We start from the raw sequence: 15,937 nt of genomic DNA, 5'->3' as shown, positions 1-15,937 counted from the left end.
GCCCATAAGAACGGCTGAAGAATCTGGTTTATTGATGATTTTAGTTTCGATGCCTGGGCGCAGCTGTATTATTTTGATGGTGGCGCGCATTTAAACCAAACTGGGAAAATCCACTCCAGCTCCTCTTGAAGCCATCTTCGGCTGTGCTGTGCGTGCAGGTGATGCTGCGATGCGGCAGTGTAAAAGTGCTGTTTCGCGGTGCTCGTGAAAGCTATCTGACACCTTGGTGTTATTTTGTATTTTGTGTGAGCGCACCACCAAGCCATCTACCATTCGTTTGGCATGGAGACCGCTGTTGGAAACAGCACTACAGGCCTGGGCGGCTGCGAAGGTCTGCGCTCCGCTTCTGCAGGCCGAACTTGTCATAGTTACCTGTGGGGATGTATCTGTTGTATCTTTCACAATACATGTATTTTCTATTATAATTTATAATCGCAATGGTAACTGTACACACAAACACACAGCGAATGAACCGTACGGGCAGCTGCAGAATGCGGAATACAGATGCTACGAAAGATGCTTTCTAGTCATCATCGAATTGATTTAGCGTGAAGTGCGGCCTATTTAATTTCGTGTATTTCCTCTCGGCAGTGCAAATTTGTATTCGATGTTGCGCTACTTTCATTTCGCATTAAAGGCAGGGGCAGCGTTTACCGCGGGCCTCTAACTGCTGCTATCGCGTACACAGCTTGGCGAATGCATGCATGTTTGTGGTGCACCGGCGACCGAGAGCGACAAACATACGATCGAGGTGTCCTTCGTTAGCAATGTATGCTTTCATGTTACACCATGGTTCAAGAACAGCATATAAAAGAAGTAGTGTCTAAAGTACCATCCATCGGCATGCAGCCTTGGTATACCATCGTTTGCGATACACTATGAACGAAAACGACAAATTCGCAGCCCATACAGCATCGATTACGAAAGCGGTGCCACCCGCTGACGCGGCGGACGACGGCACTCTCGCCGAGCGCTACTCCCTAGTCGTCGCTAGGCCTAAATTTTTTCGCATCGAAGGCATATCCGACAGCGCTAGAGTGAATTGTCTATCGTGGAACTGCCTTACTGCCAATCCCATTGTATCAGTAAAACAACGGTGTAAATTTCGCTGACGCCTTAACAGTGGAGTTAGCGTGCAAACGATGAGCTGTGCACCGCACCAGCGGCAGCTGGCTGTGTTAAGTAACTTGAGACATCCGTGAGAAAGATTGTTTTTTTTCTATCGGCTTATTGTTTAAGTGAAGAACAGATTTTAGTACGCCATTCTGGCGCTGGCGGAAAAGACCCACCGTTTCGTTGCCGCGGAGGACTTGCGGGAGGCACGACTTGTCCAGCGTGCGTGTGTACAGCGGAGGAAGTAAAATGGTCACCATATCCGCGAGTCCGTCATTGCTCCTAAGTCTGCATGGCCTACATAGAACAATAATGGGCGAAATAAATCCCGATGGACTGGAAAGTGGTGAAGCAGAAACGTATCACAGCCGCACTCGGACTGTCGTTGCATGCTTCCCGCATACGCTTTCGGCAGTCATCTTGCGATTTCTTTGATTGCTTGGGCAGTCCACGAACACGCATTGCTATCCCGATGCCATTGCCACTAAAAGGGGTGCTATGAAAGGTATTTAAGTCTGTCAAACGACAATATACCGAGGTGCAAGGCCGCTATGGTATGTCTGAAGCGTGCGAATGCACAGCCCAGTCGGTAATGGCAACAATGGGTCGGCGCAATGAATCTGGTTAGAGAGTACTTTCCTCCTCTCCTGCTTGCTATCAGTAACTATAGACTAGAGTTGAAATAGAAGCAGGGTTGTTCATATATGACTTGGCTCTTTGAGTGGTCTTGGAGGTAGCTGTAATTACGAAACTACAGAGCTTACAGAGCACCCGTGTTTGTTTCACAAGAAATGATTGCCCTCTCTAGTGGAAACTTGTTTGTTTTTAGATAGAAACCATATTTGATCGTGAAACGGGCTTCCAGAACTGGTTCATTCAGAACTGCTTTGAGGCCGCTGAATTCTGCAGTTCATGCGCACGTCTGAATCGATGGAAACGAGCAATGTTGAATATTTCTTGCGCTGCCTCCGGTACTGCGGTCTTCACGGCACAACATCTGGGCCATCCCACTGACCCCGGGGAGGGACGTATACGGACTAGAATCGCCCATTCTTCCGCACGGGGTACGGCTGTGTGCGCCTGTGTTGTGTTGTGTGGTCGGTGGGTGGCTCGTGGGAGGGGCGCTCCCTTTAAGGAGAAGATAGACACTCAGCGTCTCCAGAGCAGTGCGGTGATCCTTTGAGACGCTCTCCGGCAGCGCCTCTGAGAGTGCAGTTTGGACAATAAAGGTCTTGGTTTTGTTGTTCTAAGAAAGCTCTCCCTAAGGCCAATGAAAACGAATAAGCAATCTCATTTCAACGATCGTCTTATGTATCTCGTCCATCAATTTTGCATTAGCAGGTTTTCGTTACGGTTTTTTATCGTCCCAAAATACGTAAGAGGCAAGATGATATCGATGTGGTAAGTTAGTATCAAGTCTAGTATTTTCGATTATTTGGTATCATCTCTGGAATGGAAACAAGCTGCGTTAAACCGAATGTAAGGAATACGTTGACAAAGCCACTTTCAATGAAATGTTTTGATGGGTTTAATGTTATGTCAGGCCATGTTATAAAAGAGAGCTTAAAACTGCAAAACAAGCAAAGAATCCATCCTTGTAAGTTTACTAAATTTAAAGTGTGATGCGTATCATAGAAACGATTGCAAAAGGAACCGCCTACGTCTGGAGGTGAATTCAGCCATTAAAATGCGGTAACTCGGAATATCATGAGTGTGACGCTCACAGGAACTACAGCGGGATAATATGATGAGTTTTATTCAATCACCGGAACAATAAGTCAAATAGAACGAAGCATGGCTTCACCACCCATCCCGTAATGTGTTAATTTAAGAGCGTCTACGACAACAGTGCAGAAGCGCTCGTAATTTTATGCCAAAGAGTGTCTCAAGAAGTCAGAAGATAAAAGAAAAACAATTTCAAATCTTCCGCAGAATAAATAACATAGTAATTATGTATGTGTAACTCAATACCCCGGTGCGGCAAAGGGGCCGTGAAACATAAAGCGAATACTTCGGTCTAAGATGACTACTCAGGAGCATAAACATTGGATTTGATGTAGTGCTTGAGTGCCTATGCCACTATCTCTACTCATAGGATGCACCGAACGAAACAAAACTAAGTTTCGGGTGAGCCGACTGCAACTCCTCTTTCTTCTATTTCTTCAAATAGATTACAGGCGATAATCACCGTCGTATAAGAGTGCAGCTTGTCAGGCCCGGAGACTTTCGAACATTGGTCCTCCCGGTAATTAGAGCAGCTATTTGACTATTACTCGCACTGCATAACGCGACAGACTACGACTGAGGCTAAGAGCTTGATTTTGTGAATAAAAGAACACAGAACTTTCATATTGCTTCTGGGCGGCAGGAAGTGCATGTTTTGAGGGCGATGATATTATTGGCAAATCTATATCATTAGGCCTCCTTTCAGTTAGCTTGTCAGACCATAAAAAGTGCTGCAGAGGTGAAGCCCCAATCTTCATCAATAGCGTGAAGAAAGAGCCACACACCGCTTACAACCTGCTCACATAGGCGCGATTTTTGTGCATTGTGAGCTCCGCCTTCAGCGCCTGAAAATATTTCACTAGTGGCTCATCATGTGTTCGCAATGGGCTTGCTAAAAATTAAAAAATATTATTTTTTATTGATCGGGAGCAGTGTAATTGGAGGTTTGAATGATCTCCTGCCGCCTTTGGATATTGTAAAAGCATCTTCGAGGATTTTTAAAAAATTATGAATTTTACACCAAATAATGGCTATCTGCTGGAGTAGAAGAGCCCCCTATTGCGACATTGTCAACACTTTAAAACAGGTATGACGTATAAATAATTTCCAGCTTCTCGGCACGGCCTAAAATCAACTAAAAATTATTTTAAAAGCTATTTATCCTTGAGAGACTCATTCATTCATCACGAATACGAAAAATCGGACGGGCTACTTTCTTTGTAAACAGCTAATGCTCGCAACATCAGGATGACTTGGAGAGAGCTATTTTAAAACATACGACGGACAATACCGCCCAGCACCATCCACAATACAAAGAGAAGCAGAGTTGTCAGAGGCTTGGCTCCTTAAGCAGTCTTGGAGGTAGTTGATATCCGTATGAAAGTAGCAGAGATTACAGAGCAGCTGTATTTGTTTCACAAAAATTGAATTCCCTCTCGGGGCAACACATTGTTTTTAGATAGCAATCAAATATTGTTGTGAAATGGACATCTACAGCTGGCGCACGCTTCCGAAACAAAAAATGAACTTTTATGTGTTAGCGGGGCGCATGGGATCCTCTCGGCACTCGTTTGAGACCCCTGAATTGTGCAGCACATGCGCACGTCTGTACCGATGAACCAAAGCAATATCATTTCAGCGATCGTGTCACACGTCTCTTATGTCGACCCTGCAATATTACGTTTGATGTACCGTGTCTAATATTCTAAAGCCTTATAAGTCTTACCTCTTCTAGCATCAGGGTTTCGAAGGAGCTGCTAATACACTTTAGTTCGCCTGCCGATAAGATCTCATGAATCTCTCCAAAGGTATTTACCTCTACTTTTTGTTCAATGCTGGAGCCAAGTTGTTTTCTTCCATGGAAGCGAGATACGGATTGGAGCCTGGCGCAGAGCGAGATAAGGCAGCCAGGTTTTGCGGCTTCATTAGGCTATCGTCATGCTCCCTCGAGCTGGTATGAATATGCCTATCAGGCTAGCCATTAACTCCATTTCTATTTCGAGGGGATATCAAGACGATACCTGAGTCTTGATCTCCAGATATTTCTTACTCTACTATTTACCCTTTACATGTTGCTGGCTCTTTTTTACAACAACAGTTATTATTTGCTTGTGTCCAAGGTATTGCGCAGACATCGTCGTACCAATAGTAGTAGCAGGCGTAGCCACAAATGTGGAAAATTTACCACGGGAATACATTTAGCATAAAGCGGAATGTGGACAGTAAGGCGGGAATGACGAAACCTGCAGTGCATGGGCACTAGAAGGAAGCTTCGTTTTATGGTGGTAATCGGCGGTAACTTCTGGTGGCAGAGGGGTTCATGAGCTTGTAGGGAAGTAATTGTGTTTGGTGCACTAAAGCGGCTTGTAACTGTCACGATTGCGCTTCTAACAGTTCTTGATTCACAGAATCTAGGTTACAATATAGAGTGGCTAACCGTGGGAAGCACCCGGAGGTCTGCTCTCTATCGAAAACAGGGGAGGGTTACTGAGATTGGGTAAGGTGCGGCGAGTAACCAACATGCGGTTGCAGCGAAGCAGTAGAAGACTGTTTCACATTACAGAGACGGCTTTTAAGCGGCTGAGCTCCGTATTTAATGTTTTAGTGCTTCTAATGATAGTCGACAAAAACTAAACAAGCGTGTTCTATAACTATATAGATGTGAATGTCACTTTAAACTTAACATTCATATCACTACATTGTGCAATGAAAACACTTCTATACTAGTCACTGAATCTCGCGTAACACAGTGATAACCGTCTTGTGAGCGTCCGTGACAGAGAATAAACGGGTGAAATAAAAAAAACGACAAAGACAGAGCTTATAGGGAATGTAATCATACTATTTCTATAGCGATGATTTGAAGTGCTGACTGGACGTTCTAGATGAAATGATATTATAATATGCAAACATGATTACAAGCATCTCCATATTATGCAGGACGGGCGATCAACCGGCTGAAAGCAATCCCACAGGGTGTGCTCCAACCACAAGGGGAGGAAGAAATGGAAATAGTCGGGACGGCCGACAGCGGCAAGCGGGACGTGCACGAAATGCCGCCGTGTATGTGGTGAAATACTGTCCTGGAGAGGACTCTGTGTTTCCTTAATGCATGGTTGGAGGACCAATGCGCAGTGGGAGAGTAGAAGTAGGTTTCACTTTACAGCGGCGGTTGTCAAGCGTCCCTCCCTGGACTTCGTGTTTTGGCACTGAGCAGTCGTTGAATAGTAGGCAAGCATGCTCTATAACTTTAAATACGTCAATGTCGCTCTTAAGCTTAAAATTCAGCTCACTAGATCACGCAGTGCATATACTTCCACATCTGTTGCTGAATCTCGCGTAGCACAGTGATAGATGCCTTGTGAGAGCTTCACTGAGAAAGACATATTGCAGATGATGGAAAATAAACATGAGAAAGGGCTGTGTCCCTTCTACAGCGTAGATTCAAACTATTGACTGAACGTTAGATATGCAGTGATATTATCAGATGCAATCATGATTTCTATCGTCGACATCATTTGCAGGATAATCATAGGGCCTCAAGGAGAAGCCAACGGATCCGCTGCTCATTCTCCGTCATCAGTGGCGGGAGCTCTTGAAGACGATACCCATGCAAAAAACAGCGAGGAGGCTAAGCCTCGCACCGGCCGAAAACGGCGAGGAGGGCGAAGGTGCGTGATGCAATCCGGTCGCCAAGGTGACTCCGTGTTTGTGTTGTGTTCCAGGGTTGCCGTTGGGTAGATATTAAATGGATGCAGAACTCAAGATAGCATTAGCAGTTTAAACACGCTATGGAACTTAGCTCCAAACCTGAAGCCAAATAATGAGCTTAGTGCGTTGTATTTTTCAATGTGCATTCATATAGCTGATATATTGTTAAGGTTTATTTACAAAGTGGTTCTGCCCCTTAGCCTGATGTGCTAACCAAGATATAGTGAGCTTCCTCTTCCTCCACTTCTATTTCGGAGAGCCTCTTTTTGCACTTCCTTGTTCTGTTCTGTTTGCATGCCTGACAATTCCCCCTTCGCAGACGAAGCCCCTGGGCTGTCAGTCAGAGTCCCGAGCGAGAGTGGCAGTGCTTCATTCTTGCGACATGAACTACCTGTGCTTTCCGAGAGGGGCGACCTTGGGAACATTGGCGAGACACGACGTAGTTCAACTCATTGATGCGTTTGAGCACAATAAATGGGCCTGTGTAGTGCGACAACAGCTTCTGGGACAAACCACGCTTGCGGAGAGGTGTCCAGAGCCACATTAAGTCGCCGGGAAGGTAGTGTACATCCTGATGCCGACGATCGTAGCGCTGCTTAGAGTGGTCCTGCGAGGCCAGAGTGCGTAATCGGGCGACCCGACGAGCCTCTTCAGCGCGGCAGAGGGTGCTCGGAACAGACGGCTCGGTGTCGAGAGAGAACGGCAAAATGGTGTCAAGAGAACGTCGAAGCGGACGGGCGTAGAGGAGGAAAAATGGACTATAGGAAGTTGTCTCATGCTTCGAGGTGTTATAGGCGTAAGTAATGAAAGGAAGCACGTCATCCCAGTTCTTGTGCCGCGAGTCAACATGCATCGCAAGCATGTTCGTCAGTGACCGGTTTGTACGTTCGATGAGGCCATTTGTCTGGGGATGGCACTGCGTAGATTGACGCAACTGGCAAGTACAATAGCGAAGAAGCTGCTCCACAACATCTGCCGTAAACTGGCGGCCTCGGTCACTGATAGTTACACGAGGAGGCCCATGACGGAGGACGACAGCGTGGAGAAGGAAGAACGAGACGTCAGCGGCGGTGGCGGAAGGGATGGCGGCAGTTTCACAGTAACGCGTGAGATGATCAACGCACACGATGACCCAGCGATTGCCTTTGGACGAGCGGGGAAACGGGCCTATGAGGTCAACACCCACTTGCTCATATGGTGTGGTCGGTGGTGTCACCGGATGTAAGGGGCCCAGCGGAGAAGTCGTGGGGAGCTTGAACCACTGGCACTGCACGAAGGAGTTCACGTAACGCTGAGTCGTTCGACGCATATTTGGCCATTAGAAACGTTCCTTAATGCGCGTAAGAGTCCTGGCAAACCCTAAGTGCCCGGCTGTAACGGCATCGTGCATAGATTGTAGAACAGAGCAGTAGAGGCTAGCCGGAACGACTAGCAGAAAGCGTGCACCCCCAGACGAGTAATTCTTTCGATACAGCAAACCATCGCGAATGCAGAAAGGGTTCGCAGATGCCGGATCACGAGCTTTTTCAAAAAGTGATACCAAGTGATACCAAAAAGTGATACCCAGCGGGCCAACCGACCGCAGGGGTCGCGTAGATTCACCAGCCATCAAAGTGAATGATGATCGGTGACGACTGTAAAGGAACGTCCATAAAGGTACGAGTGAAACCGCTGTACGCCAAAAACGACGGCAAGGCACTCTTGCTCCGTCACGGTATAGTTGCGTTCAGACTTGCTAAGGGTCCGACTTGCATAAGCGACAACGTGTTGGTTTCCGTCATGCCGTTGTATCAGCGCAGCACCCACGCCGATGCCACTTGCGTCAGTGTGGAGTTCAGTGGGAGCTGTCGGGCTGAAATGACGCAGTATGGGCCGCGAGGTAAGAAGAAACTTGAGCTGGCGAAACGCAGAATCACATTCAGGAGTCCGTATGAAAGGAATATCTTTCTGCAAGAGGCATCTGAGGGGCTAGGCTACGTCAGCAAACTTAGGGATGAAGCGTCGAAAGTAAGAGCAAAGTCCCAGGAAGCTCCTGAGTTCTTTCACAGACTTGGGCTCTTTGACGCAGCTGACAGCTTGAATCTTCTGTGGGTCAGGCCTAACACCGTCTTTGTCAACCAAATACCCAAGCACAACGATCTGGCGTTCACCGAAGCGGCACTTCTTAGAGTTCAGCACGAGACCCGCTTTCTCCATGCAGTTAAGGACCACAGCTAAACGGCTGTTATGCTCGGCGAAGGTCCTCCCGAAAATCACTACGCCATGTAGGTAACACATGCAAATCTGCCACTTCAGTCCACGCAAAAGAGTGTCCATAAATCTTTCAAAGGTAGCCGGAGCGTTGCATAGGCCGAAAGGCATCACGTTAAATGCATATAACCCATCGGGAGTCACGAATGCTATCTTCTCCTTGTCTTTCGGATGCATCGGTATCTGCCAGTATCCGGACCGTAAATCAACACATGAAAAGTAGGAAGCTGAATGGAGGCAGTCAATGGCATCATCAACACGCGGGAGAGGGTAAACATCCTTCTTGGTGACAGTATTGAGGCGGCGATAGTCGACACAATATCGCCAGGTGCCATCTTTCTTTCTCACGAGAATCACAGGGGCGGCCCATGGGCTAGATGATTCCTGAATGATTCCTCTTTGCATCATATCACGGACCTGTTCGTCAATTATCTTACGTTCTGAAGGTGAAACACGGTATGGTGTCTGTCTATCGGGTGTTCAGATCCAGTGTCGATCATGTGATGGGTGCGGGAAGGCGGAATCGGTGGTGGCTGATTTCGAACAAAGTCGAACACGTCCGCATGTTTCATAAGAACCTCCATCAATATTCAGCGGTCGTTGGTAGGTAGCGATTCATTTATCATAGACTGAAACTGGGAATCAGCATGATCAAGACATCTAGTTGAACGAGCAACGCCGTCACTGAACGCGGCGATGTGCATAGAAAGGCGTTCTTCAAAGTCGGCGAGTTTCAAACCACGCGGCAATACGGCAGGTTCATTGGTATGGTTGACAGTCCAAAGCGTGGCACGGCCCTCGTTCACTCGAACAACGCTGCGGGGCACCAACACACTCTTTTTGGCACCGGAAAGGGAAGCGGGTTCCACCAGAGCGTCGAAGGCATTGGGAACCGCACCCGAAGACACAACTGGGACGAAGATGGCGGACATCGCCGGAACGACGGTATCCTCGAAGACAGAAAACACTTGAACCGCCCGCGGCGATTCTTCTATGAGGGCCGATCGAAGGCTGGGGCTTATTGATATCTCGCCACTGTTGAAGTCGAGAGTTGCATCACACTGCTGTAAAAAGTCAACTCCTAGAATAACGTCGTGCGTAGAGCGAGGGAGCACCGTAAATTCAGTTCTAAACTCGTGTCCAGCCATCGCTACATTTAGATAACAAATACCAAGCGGAAGCAACGATTCTCCCCCTACACCTCGAAATATGACAGTTCTGTCCCAGCCAAACATAATTTTGCGGCCGAGACGGTTCTTAAAATCTAAGCTCATCACGGAAACTGTAGCACCCGTATCCACTAAGGCCATAACACTAACACCATCCACTAACACTTCCAAGCGGTTCTTCAGCATAACGACCGGTAGAGGAATTGGCAATATCGATGACCTGGCGACCGCACCTCCATCGGCCGCACACGCTAGTTTCCCGGTGGCGGAGAAGAACGGCGGGGAGAAGGCGATTGTCGGGAGCGGCGGGCAGGAGGAGTCAGGCTGCGATCAGAAACTGGTGAGGCGTTGCGTGGTGGTACGTAGCGGTAGGAGCCCGAAGGAAGGGGATAGGTCGGGTCACGGACTTCTGGACTCACGGTAGAACGGCGATTCCACCATTGGCGCTGGTAGCGTGGTGGCGGGTTCCGGCGGCGGCAGAATCTGGATATGTGGCCAAGCATACCACAGCGGTAACAGATGGGTGTTCACGAGCACGGTCCAAATAATAGTCCTCGGTAACAGGATCGAAGCGATCAGCAAAGTCCAGCCGCTGGGTTTGTTGCGGAGGAGGTGGCGCCCTGCAGTGGGTACGAGCTGGGGGAGCAGGGTCATATGAGTCGTTTCGGTGGTCACGGACGGGAGGAGGAGCGGTAGAACGCCAAGAAGAGCGCTGGATGGGAGCTGCCTGCAGGGAGCAGCTATCACAGGGGATTGCACTGCGGTTCACATCTTGATGGCGGGAGAGCTCATCACGGACAATTTGGCGAATCATGTCGGCCAAATGCGGAGGCTCATGTGAATGCTCGTGAGAATCCACGCTTGCAACAGTGGTCACGTTAGGCAGACGGCCGAATTTCGGGGTTATGCAACGCAGCCTTAAAGTTTCGAACGTACGATAGTGCTTGGTCACGGCCGTGGGAGAATCTAAGTTTTCTTTTGTAATTAAAAAGTTATATACGTCCACCGCGATGCCCTTTAAGAGGTGTCCAACTCTGTCTTCATCAGACATGCTCGGATTCACCGCTTTGCAGAGTTTTAGGACCTCTTCTATGTACATTGTACATGTTTCACCAGGCCCTTGGGCTCGCTGGAATAAAGTCTGCTCAGCGCATTTCCGTTTTGCCGTGGTATCCCCGAAACAATTTCGAATCTCCTCTTCAAAACGCTCCCAGCTTGTTAAGGACGCTTCATGGGTCTCAAACCATGTCAGGGCTGTGGAGTCCAAGAAAAAAACAACATTTGCCAGCATTACAGGGACATCCCAGCGATTGTACTTGCTCACCCGCTGGTAATTGGTGAGCCAGTCGTCCACGTCTTCACCAGCCTTGCCAGAAAAGGTCCACGGCTCACGGTAATGCTGCCATGCGGGTGCCGCTGGACCTGGCTGCCGTGCATCGCCGTCTTGAATCATTGTGGGTGTCAAAGGGGGGAGCCCGGCGAGTCGTCGGCTCGAACGAGGTAGAGATGAATCTGTGGTGATCTTTCAGCACCTTCCACCACACTGTTAAGGTTTATTTACAAAGTGGTTCTGCCCCTTAGACTGATGTGCTAACCGAGATATAGTGAGCTTCCTCTTCTTCCACTTCTATTGCGAAGAGCCTCTTTTTGCACTTCCTTGTTCTCTTCTGTTCGCATGCCTGACAATATGATAATTATGGTCTGGCCACAGAAAATTTAGCACATTCTATCTAACACTTCAGCTGACACGTTATATATTAAAGCTGCGTTTTCTTAAATGAGTTGACCAAGTTAAGGCCGCAGAATCGCAATACGGAAGTCTTGGTTTTACATGCGTGTCGTGGCTTTTATATAGTTCAAAACGCAAGTGCACATGCACTCAGGGAATAAATTAAGAATACAAGTGACAACAATTGTGTGTTCGAATGATGCTTCCGCGCGCAACGAACGAAGATTTATAACAGAGGTCTGGTAAACTGCACCTCTGGGAAGCGGTCAGGCTGCCTCCGCATATATCTCTTCGTAAACATAAATGAACGGAAGAAGATTGGGCAGCTTCGCACACCCGCGATGGAGCAAATGGTGGCTGCTGCATGATATCATACCTCTTCCTCATTAAGAAGAACCCATGAAGCACTTTCCACATTTTTCTGGGGCCCGAGAAAATTCTGGGGTGGCTGCCATCATTCATGGCAGTCGCTTAGCGTCGTGGCTGGGTTTAACCTGCCTGGCGCTCACGGAGAAAGGAGGTCATATGTAAAGTGCTCACCCATTGGTTCACTGCGTCAGATTGGAGTACACAGTCACATGTGTGTCTTAAGCGCGTTGTCGGTTGCGGCATGAGTGAAAAATAGGATGCACCATTTGAAGTCGAGGTATATGTGTGGACGGAAATGTGTGTGACATCGCGCCACACGTGATGTGTGTAGGCTCACGGTGACGGCTTTTCTGCTCTATAGACCAACACCGTGTTTACAAACAAATAGTGGCGCTTGCGAAGCCGCAGCACACTGGGCTGAAAAGTAGGCTTAGACCCCGTAGAAATACATGAAAGTGAAAGTTATCAAAACAGTTTTCTAATTTCACGTGGCCCCTACCGTGTGGTCTTTTAGTGAAGAGCAACTTTGAATATCCTAAAAGATTCTGAAAGCAAGAAACGCCAGGTCAGATGCTAAGCATTTTTAGATCACCACGAAACGTATGGGGATGCTAGTTGGGAGGGCAATCCATAGAAACGCATGCAAGCACAACACACTGCAATATCTTTCTAGTTTCGAGGAGCACCAGAAGGGATACGCGGTCGCTAAACGTTGGCGAGAGTTTTGATGAAATGGTGACAAATTATGGTACGTCATTATGGAAAAAAATTATTCGTTAAACACCGCTAAATATACGTGTTGTGAGGCTGTACATACCACCGATAAGCTGTTATATACGCTGGGTATTTCTTCTAATCCCGCAAGCTTCTCATGTAGCCAGATATGTTGTCACATGCATTGAATCTGCTTACGAATAACGGTCGTTCAAGGCGCGCAGCTAAGGTAAAACGGCATTCAAAAAGCTCTTCTTAAACATCACGACAAGGGAACGAACGAGAACGGCCCACTGTAGCAGACGGCAGACGGGAGACGCCGGTGTCCGCGAGACCAACTTCTATGAGCAGGTGGGGCATTCAGGTTGTCTTCTGCTCAGCGTTGTTTGTTTATCCTGGTTTTTGAGAACTGCCTTCAGCTTAAATTTTAATATCAAGCCTGCGCGGCAGCATGTTGGACAACACGAGATGCGATGGCAGTATCGACAGCACCGAGCGGATTGCTACTTTTTAAAGGGTACGCGGATTTTTACAATGCGCATTTATTCAGGCACTTTAAAAAATGATTGGCTTAAGAATGACGTGGCATATGTTGTCGCATATTTTTTTTTTTTCAAAACATCCGCTAACTTTGATTCATCTTCCGTGTTTATTGATGCACACCGAAACGACAAAATTATTTCGGTAAATGTTCTTTGTGTTTCTGTGAGCCATGCTCCCGGCTTAAATCCCAATACGTTTTGCGGTGTGTTAAGGGCACTCAGCCTGGGCAATGAGGTTTCATAGTTTCACAATGTGTTCTACAGTGTTCATGCTTACTCTGCACCGAATGACAACATAGGCGCACAGTGCTGTCCGAAAATGGTTTTGAACTATTTTGCTTTCATGCATTTATAGGCGCTAAGCCATCTTTTCACCCCCAGCTGCCCAGACTGGCGAGAGCAGCGCCACCGTATCTTGATTGCGTCACAGATCAGTATTGGTTTGTAGCTCCTCTGTGGGAAGCGCAGTCAACGTCTGAGGGCGGCCATTGGGATACGTAACCGTCCATCAGTTGCTCTACGGCGAGAGAAGTCCTTGTGCTCTGTTGAAAGCGTCCACTCAATAACAGTTATGCGGGGGCGCTATGTGCGAGTCGAACCGCTGGTACCCCCTTTTGACGCTGATTATCATAACGTTACGTCGCGGAGCTTAAATGCCCCCGAAATATTTTTTCTCGCCCTTGGCACTGGTTGATCGACACCACTGCTTTATTTTGCAGCCCTTTTCTTGCATAAGGTGCCGCCTTCAACAATCGGTACATTCAGTGTATGGTACAGGTACACCCGTCCAACTCTTTATATGATCGCGCGAACATCAAATGTCCTCGAACCCATGTGTGACAGTGTGGCACTCGCAAGGAGCATTTCCGTGAATAATATGCTGAGTTTGTTTCTTGTCACCGCAAGAACAAGTCAAATTATCTGATGCACGCCTTCACTTCCTTTGAGGTTCTGTATAATTAGTGGCTGTCTTCGACGCCAATGCTTTCAGGGCGCAGGCACAGCGTCCAGTACAATAACCGCGAATTGTACGCAGTGCGCTTGACCATTGCGAACAAATGTCGGGCTGATCCCCTGAAGCAGCTTGATATCCACTACATTTCAACATAACGACTACTGTTTAACAGATATGCAATAAACGCACAAATGAATTTGGTATTTCAATGGTTTTCGCCCTAATAACGGCGCTAACCACTACCCTACGCCGGCATCCAGAGAACGAGTCGATAGTTCTAGTCTAGCGTAAGGATGCCAAGGGGCGTTCAGGCAAAGGACAACTGCTATGCTGGGGAGGAAGAGGGCGGGAAATATCAGCGGCAGCCACAAGCTCACTGCGCTACTGACCACCATGTATACATCGCCGCGGGGATTCGTAGGTAATGAAAATAAATAAAAAATTGAGAACACACAAAACAAACAAAAAATAGTAATAATTAAAACAGGAAATTAAAACAACAAATAGAAACGCAAAAACGTGAACAAAGAAACACTGCTAAAAGTAAAGCAAGTCAAATAAAAGTAAAGTTGCACACGTGGGAAGAGCAAAGAAATGCAGGACGAACTCATGAAAACTAGGCGCGGAATGCTTTCGCATATCTGCTCAGAAGGAGATTCAAGTGCCCCAGGTATTTTTTTTAACTGACCTGTACGCTCCAAAACCCCTATTTCTGCAGGAACCAGGCTGTGTGGACATCAACGTTATTTTCAAAGTTGTGTCCGGCATCGCCTCGCAACTTCTAGTGCCCCCAGCCGGGGCGTGCGAAACGTTTTCAGCAACAAAAATATGTTGCTTACTACAAGCACATATCTGGTATAAACCATACCCACTAATTCTGGAAGAGCGCAGTTTTTCTATTGGAATTTGTTAATGAACACAATTTTTCGCATGGTGTCGCTCCATGATAGTAAAACTGCAGAGTAGCCCTCGGGAATCTTCTGGTTTTATCTTTTTTATTGTGTAAAGCACTCAGCGTTGGTTTCAACGGCCACCTTTGTGTCTAGGTGTGAGAGAAGAAATGCTTTAAAAGCAAGATCTTTCAATGAAAGACCACACACTTTCCATCAATCTTTTCAATACCAGCATCATAGAATTTTGGCAAAAATGCACCCCCCTGTTATTGTATATCAAACTTAAATACTCGAAACGAGTGCAGGTCATCATCATCATTAGCCGGACTCTACCAGTTGTGGGGTGAAGGCCTCTCCTATTTCCTCCAATTAACCCGGTCCTGGGCAACTTCATCCACTTGATCCCTGCAAACCTCCTAACCTCATCTGCCTACCCGACTTTCTGCCGCCCCCCGCTACGCTTTAATTCCATTTAAAATCACTATGTAGCCACTAGCGACCATCGGTTGTACTCTCTACGCACTAAATGTCCTGCCCATACGCAGTTCTGTTTCGTGATTTCCACTAAATATCATTACCTCGAGTTATGTTTCTGACCCACTCTGCCTGCTTCTCATCTCTTAAACATTACACCTACCAACTCTCGTTCCATGGCTCTCTACGTTGTCTTCAACTTAGGTAGAACCCTTTTCGATAGCACCCATGCTTCAGCCCCATAGGTGAGCACAGGTAAAATGCAACTGTTGTATTCTTTCCTTTTGAGCGAT

Source organism: Amblyomma maculatum, chromosome 7, assembly GCF_055883805.1.
Source record: "Amblyomma maculatum isolate TAMU_Amacu chromosome 7, ASM5588380v1, whole genome shotgun sequence".
In the NCBI taxonomy this organism is placed as follows: domain Eukaryota; kingdom Metazoa; phylum Arthropoda; class Arachnida; order Ixodida; family Ixodidae; genus Amblyomma; species Amblyomma maculatum.
Note: the sequence above shows the minus strand (reverse complement) of the source record.